Raw genomic sequence first — 6,316 nt, forward strand, 5'->3', positions numbered from 1 at the left:
CGACCAGTGGTTTATCCACAATGCATTAGTAGCTTTTATTTACACAAGTGGATAGTTCATCCACCAATATTCTAATCGGTAGTCATCTGCTCAACCAGTGGTTTATCCATAACATATTAGCAACTTTTATCTGCATAGAGGGATGGTTCATCCACCAAAATATTTATCATTAGCAATTCATCTGTAATAATCAATGGTTTATGCACAACATAGTCTGATGGTAGAGGAGTCTTGGGGAACTCCTAACTGTGGTGTGTAGCGGTGGGGTAGGACCTTTCTATTGTTCAACTGAACTTGCATTGAATTCATAAAAAATTACGTGGCTACGAACAATGAAATATCATGTTGATTAGTTGTTTAGAATTACCAACATTCTGTATTGCTATTAATTGTGATTTATTCTATAAGTTGATATTCTACATGACTTGTTTACTATTTGCACTGGTTCTCTTATGATGGAGCACACACTGAGCTTCATAGACCACTCCTCCTTTTATTTTCATCTTTACAAATAACCCACCAAGTTAAGACGCAGTCACGACATACGAAGGGCTCGGATACGTTTTATTTTTATGAAAGTATTATTAGGCTTATTTTTTAATTTTTATTATTTCAGAACTATACTGTTTTACTTATTTTGTGGCATGGAACTCATATTTAGGGTTAATTTAGCACGCATGACATTTAACTTAATTTAAGATAGGGAATTTAATTATCAATTCATGAAATATAGTTTTCATCAAAACTATATCAAAAATCACTTTTCTACTGCTAAGTTTATAAATAAATTTTGAAAGAATAAATAAATTAACTAAGTTTTTAAAAAGTCAGCGTTACAAGAAAAATGTTAAAATTAATTGGCTTTTTGTTAACTCAAGTGTTTTTCTGAAAATAGGCTAAGTTTTCTTTTAAAATAAACAATTGTTTTAAAATGACTATTTTATAAACTCTGATCATATTAGGCCATTTCGGTGGCTGATGTAGTCTTCAGAATTTGGGTCTAACGTCTAGGCTGAGATATGGGTCATTAGTTGATTTGTTGAGAACTATATGATTATGCCCATCCTATGGTGTAAATAGTGTTTTAAACAAATAACTGCATAGATGGTGTGGATGAGAAAAAACTCTTAACCAAATCTATATCCTTTATTGGTGGTGTATTCCTCTGTAGAGAACACTTGATGGATTGACCTATGAGTGTGAAGTAGGGCCATTTTTATGAGATCTTTGGCAATTTTTAAAGCACTTATTAAATCTAGGTGCACGCATGGACTATTAGCACACAACTGCGTTGAAGAACGAATAATAAATATAATGTGATAAATGAGAAAATTTACAAATTAAATAATTGGTTCATAAGAACTTTTTCACCAATTATTCAAGTAAATTATGTATTATTTGTCAAAAATTTTAGTTCATAGTTCGGAAGACATTAGGATTATTTCATTGTATCGAAATACTCAACTAAATTTCTTTCTTAATTCTTTGAAATATATGAGGCATTGCAAGAAGTTTTATGTATTTCAAAGAATTAAAGAAATCCCACATTGCTAAAGAAAGACCTTAAGACACTTATTTATAAGCTATTATACTTCATTAGACAAGTAAGAACTAAGTTAAGAGAGTGGACTCATGTATTGAGTCGAAAAGGCTAGTGTAATGTACATTTAAGCCTTTTTGTTTTTGAAATTATTTTTTACTGATTTTTTAGAGTCCAAGAAAAGTGAACTTCATAATTTGTAACACCTATATTTAGCCAAGCTAAAAATAACTTAATTGATTGAAGCTATTTTAGTTAAGTCCAAATTCATTGACTCAAACTACTTTTAACCAATTCAATCAACTTACGTTTGCTACATTTAGCAAGTGAAAATCCTATATACCATGCATGACAACCTTCAAAATTATTCGACCAGTTTATTATTTACGTTCTCTTTTAAAAACTATTTGCTTTCTCAAAAGTTTCCTTCTACAAGTTTAGTTGAGTATTTAATTGGTTTGTTTTTTCTTGTTTTCTATTTTCTAACGAAAGTGCTTGTTGAATCCTGAGAGGTACACAAATCCTCAAAATATCCTTAAGGACAATAGTATTTACACCTCAAGTAACAATTCTAATATTCTAAACCTCCAATTTCTAAGTATACTATCATTAATGGTTCATTTGTTTACCAGTAAAATGTTTTCTATAAAATATTTGTTTTACGATGTTTCTTTACTATAAAATGGATTTCCAAAGGAAAACATTCTCCAAAATAAAGGTAAAATCAAGGCTTTCTTAAGGAAAATGTGGATCCCGTAAGAAATCTTCCCTTTTCCTCTTCACAGACCCATCCCTCTTTTTTAAGGAAACCATCCTCCCTGTTGTTCTCATCCCTCCGCTACCTCTAGTCCCTCTCAACCTAGTGCCTACCTCCATGTAAAACCCCCGATTTGGCGGGTCAACTGACGAACGGTGATGTTACCGAGAAAACATAAATCGTTACATAAAGTAAAAAAATAAAGGTTTTAGTAGTTGCACCTTTCAATACGATTTAGTAAACCAATTTTAAAATACCACGTAGCAGATTATAGTTTTAAAGGCAAAATTCCAAAGGAAAAATAAGAGTACGCCAAACGCAAATAACATAAAAGTTAATTTTTTGGCTATATGCCATCATTCAGTTCATACATAATATTGTACGAGAAACCTACCAAATTCACTTTATAAAAAATAAAAGATATTGCAACTACAGGCAACTCGATATATACATGTTACAACTATACAATGAATGACTCACTATCGAGTCTGCAATCGGGCTAAGCCCCTTACAAGAGTCCATAATGATCTACAGCACCTGAAATGGTAGAGGAAACTAGGTAAGTTCTAAATGAACTTAGTGAGTTCCAAAGATAATCAATAACCTTTCAAACAAGGTTTCAAGGAAATGAAATTAAGCTAAACAATTAAAAACGTTTGATATTAACAAACAACTTACATTCTGATGCAACAATATAGTTGCGCACAATTCGTTAGTGGTTATACATATCACAAGACAATTACTGTTCATTAGCGGATACTGTCCACCTCTCAGTACAAGTCACTAATAACTTCAATCTTTATGCAGATATTAGCTAAATGTAATTACAAATCAAAACCAGAGATTGTTCACATGCATATACTTATCACAACTAAGTACATTTCATGCGGATATTAATCCTAGCTAAGCACTATTCACGTGCAAAACCTTTACATCATACATGCATCCTTTGCATGGAACAATTCATGGACCCTCTTCCTTGAGTTAGCTTCCGGTCCATTCAACACTCTGAAGAGCTATGGTTTCATATTCACGGTATTGCTCCATAGAGCTAGTTTCATTTATCAAATAGAACCTCTGCAAATCCTTTTTGTTAATTTGAACACTTACATTTTCCCTCTCAAGGCCGCAATATTCACCAATCATGGTTTGCATTTACATGCCCTACTGGAGGCAAATCACATATCATTTCATATTCTCCATACATCACTCCCATCACAATCACACCTCATCAGTTTACTCCGGTTCCCCCTTCCACCATTTTGGACATGAAGCTTGTGCTCCAAGGAAAAGTGTCCATTTTTAATCATTCATGCCCATTCAATCAATTATCATTTCTTCCAATTTATTAACACACTCATGCACAATTGATTAAAAAAAATACTAACATACTTGAAAGACTAAATTTTTATTGAGTTAGTTGGAATTAATTAGAAGCACAAGTGAAAGGAACTCACTAGAGATTACCAGGAAAAGCTTTGTTTACTCTAGAGGCTCTTTCCTTTTTGCACCGAGGCCTTCTCCTATTTTTTAGCTAAATAAAATCAAACATTCTATTAAATACAGAAACAATCGAAACTTAATTGTAAAAAAGAGAATTGATAACATGCAATCAGTTAACCGAAAGGAAGTTTCCTTCCCTCCAAAACTTTCAGTGAAAACCTATATAAATGGTTCAACTACCCTTCCATTCCCTGGTATTAAACTAAAGAAGAGCTTAAGAATTTACCAGCAATTGGCTTGAAAAGGTTGCTAATCTAACTGAATAACTGGTTCCTTCTTCAAATAACAAAGAACACTTTAGGTTTCTTCTAAAACAACAAAGATGAACAAAGAGAAGGAAAATAAAGTCTCTTTCTCTGTTAATATTTTGTCCTATTTATATAAAAATTAACCCGTAATCCCACTTTAAGCAGGATATCTAATCATATTACATGCACACATGATTCCACTTAACCACACACGATTTCACTAATTAGACACAATTATTGAGGCTCTCCAAGTGTCATGCAAAATGACACGTTTCCTACATAGGACTTGACACACATCCTATACGTGGCCTAACTATGGAAAATTCTAAAACGAACAAATCATATTTTCCACAATTGAACTCACCATTGACGGGTTCACAATGAAAGAGCTTGCCAAATGCAAAACAGGAATTCATAAGGGAATTAGCCAAAATGAAACAAGTCAATTCTCGTGAATTCAACTAGCTCACACGCGAGTCAACACCAAACTCAGTTAGTCAACCATCCAAAATGCGAATTAGAGAATTGTGGTGTGACACGCCAACCAACAATGCTTCTCAGCACCAGTTGTCGGTGTTCATCTTCCTTTCTTGAAGGTAAGAATGGAAAAAAAAAAGAAATACCTAGCTAATGTCAGTTTTTGTTGATTGGGTTTTTTTGAAAGTCTTTTTGTTGTTGATTTTCAGAACATTTTTTTTCTTTTTCAGTTCTTGGTTTGCAAAATTACATGTAATTTGCACCAAAAATTGTTTATACCCTACAAATGTATGTTTGTTTCATTTTAAAATAGCTTTCATAAAAATTTTTCATAAAATCTGCTAAACAATAGAAAATATTTTATATAGATTCATCCGAACACCAGAAAATAATAGTTTTTTCAGAAAAATAAGTTATTTCCAAAAATTATTTTCAGAAAACCATTTTACATGCAAACAAATGGACCTTAAAAAATCATTAATTATTAAAAATGAAGTTGTTTGACAGCTTCAGCGCCTACTTCCATTTCGTTTAACTAATATTTTCCAGATATTATAAACGGATTTCGTTTAACAAATTTTGATTCATGTTTATAAAAATTTTCATGAATTCGTAGGAATTTTTTTCTTCCCATTCTGTAGTTGTAATCATTTAACTGCACCTGAAATATATGTATATATATATATGTTCAAGCAGACAACTGTTGTAGAACATTCTCGATTTTGTAGTGTCCATATTCTTGTAAAAAAAGTGTTTTATTGAGTGAATTATGACTTATATATAAGATAAGAGAAAGATCGTGTAGTAAAATAAATATGAAATTCAATTTGAGAACCTTAGACTGAATTTGGAACATTTGTTCCACAGTGTAATCTAGAATTTGTTTTCAATATATAAGATAAGAGAAAGACCGTGTAGTAAAATCATTAGGATTTGTTTTCAATATAATCCTACGCATTCACGGGTTTTGTCGTCCCTATTGCTCTCGGTTAATGTTTAGGTTTGAATTCTCCAATGGAGCCTTAATTTAATTTAATATTTCTATTTATTTAATAAAATAAAAATAAAATTTGTTCTTGAGTCAACCTTCTCAATCTTTATTGACTTAAGTTAAGGCTCTTGATTTTTTTTCAATGAACATATATTCATCTAATTATTGATGAATCTCTATTGATGCTTTATTACGTTGCTCTTTATAAGATGCTTCATAGACCTTACATATTGGAATCCTATATCATTTCATTGCTATTTCTGTTTCTTTCTTTCTCTCATCCTTTTATTTATCCACATACTTTTAATTTTGCTTCACAATTTCGATCTATTCATAATTAAATTGGTTTTGTCTTTTACTTAATGAAAAAAAAATTCAGTTGCTATAATGATATGACCAATAATTATATCTTGACTGATTCTTTGGATCTAGATAATTCGAAGCGATGAGTTGGTTATTAGTGCCATAATTATTAGCTTATACTATGGTCCGCCCATTTTTTTTTGAATCCTAAGCCTAAAAAACCCAACGAGTCGCACACTAAGCATAGCAATTATATCAAATTATCAATCAAATTTTTATTTAACCTTATAGAATTTCCTTATAGAATTTAGAACTGCTCATTTTTTTATGTTCAATAAAAAATCAAAGAATTTGTCAATTTTTGTTTTATCGCAGAATAAAACGTAAAGACAAGTAGAGTCTTATTCTTATTATTCTGTCCATAAATATCCAAAATTTGATTCCTGATACCCCATAGATAGTTCGAACTCTATAAGAGCAATACTCAATTTTCACTC

General features: G+C 31.3%; 1 long non-coding RNA gene across 1 annotated transcript; it reads right to left on the reverse strand.

Moving 5' to 3' along the window:
• Positions 1-2,625: 2,625 nt before the first annotated feature.
• Positions 2,626-4,137, reverse strand: LOC121225092 (uncharacterized). The gene is made up of 3 exons (XR_005922928.1): positions 4,027-4,137; positions 3,755-3,831; positions 2,626-2,834 (listed from the first exon to the last, which is right to left on the reverse strand). It is a non-coding gene; the product is annotated as an uncharacterized lncRNA (long non-coding RNA).
• Positions 4,138-6,316: the final 2,179 nt, after the last annotated feature.

This window comes from Gossypium hirsutum, chromosome D13, assembly GCF_007990345.1.
Source record: "Gossypium hirsutum isolate 1008001.06 chromosome D13, Gossypium_hirsutum_v2.1, whole genome shotgun sequence".
Lineage (NCBI taxonomy): Eukaryota > Viridiplantae > Streptophyta > Magnoliopsida > Malvales > Malvaceae > Gossypium > Gossypium hirsutum.